We start from the raw sequence: 947 nt of genomic DNA on the forward strand, positions 1-947 counted from the left end.
CAACTTTGGAGCTATCAATGGAAGCCAGAGCAGACCAAACTTCCTCTTCCCCAGGAATAGAAGTCAGATCCAGTCCCCTCATGAAGTTCTCATCCCTGCAAAACAAATCCTGCTGGATGGGGGGCCTAAAAACAGATGGTTATGTAAAGAGTGTTTGGTAGTAGTTAACAGCACTAGCAGCAATCAAGTCTTCAGAATGGAGCCACTTGCCGTCATTCTCCTTTATCTTATGTATTGTGTTGCACTTTCTTCTAAACTTGATACATGCATGAAAGTATTTTGAATTTCTATCCCCTTCCCAAAATCTGGTCGTAGCAGCCTTTTGGGCAAAGAAATCCTCCTGCATACAGATGGCATTCATCAAATTTTCATTAGCAATCAATAAATCCTTCTCCACCTCAGGGTTACTCTCTAATTTAGCCTCCAACTTAGCAACAGTCTTTTCAGCCTCCACAACATTTAAGTTGATATCACCCACTGTTTTCCAATTCCAGTTAGATAAATGTCTACCTAACTTCTTTTGCAGTTGCCATATCTTAATCAGATGGTTGGGATGGTGACAGTCCCTCCAAACTAATGAGACCTGATTTAGGAATTCATGGTGGGAGGACCACATATTGAGGTATCTAAAACTTGACTTGTGCTTAACATTTGATGCTAAAATATTCATAAGTAGTGGTCTATGATCTGATACTGTCATGCTGAGATGCTGCACAAAAGTGAGAATGAACTCACTAAACCACATGGAATTCACAAAAATTCTATCTAGCCTTTCCCAAGTTTGACCCCTCCTCCATGTAAATTTTGGACCAGAAAAACCAAGGTCATACAGGCCAACCAAGTTGCTTTGATCATTAAAATAATTCATCTTGTTGAGGTCAGGTGGGGCACCACCCAACTTTTCTGAAGGTACTGAAATACAATTAAAGTCTCCTCCAACCATCCAA

Source organism: Phalaenopsis equestris, unplaced genomic scaffold, assembly GCF_001263595.1.
Source record: "Phalaenopsis equestris unplaced genomic scaffold, ASM126359v1 Scaffold234149, whole genome shotgun sequence".
Lineage (NCBI taxonomy): Eukaryota > Viridiplantae > Streptophyta > Magnoliopsida > Asparagales > Orchidaceae > Phalaenopsis > Phalaenopsis equestris.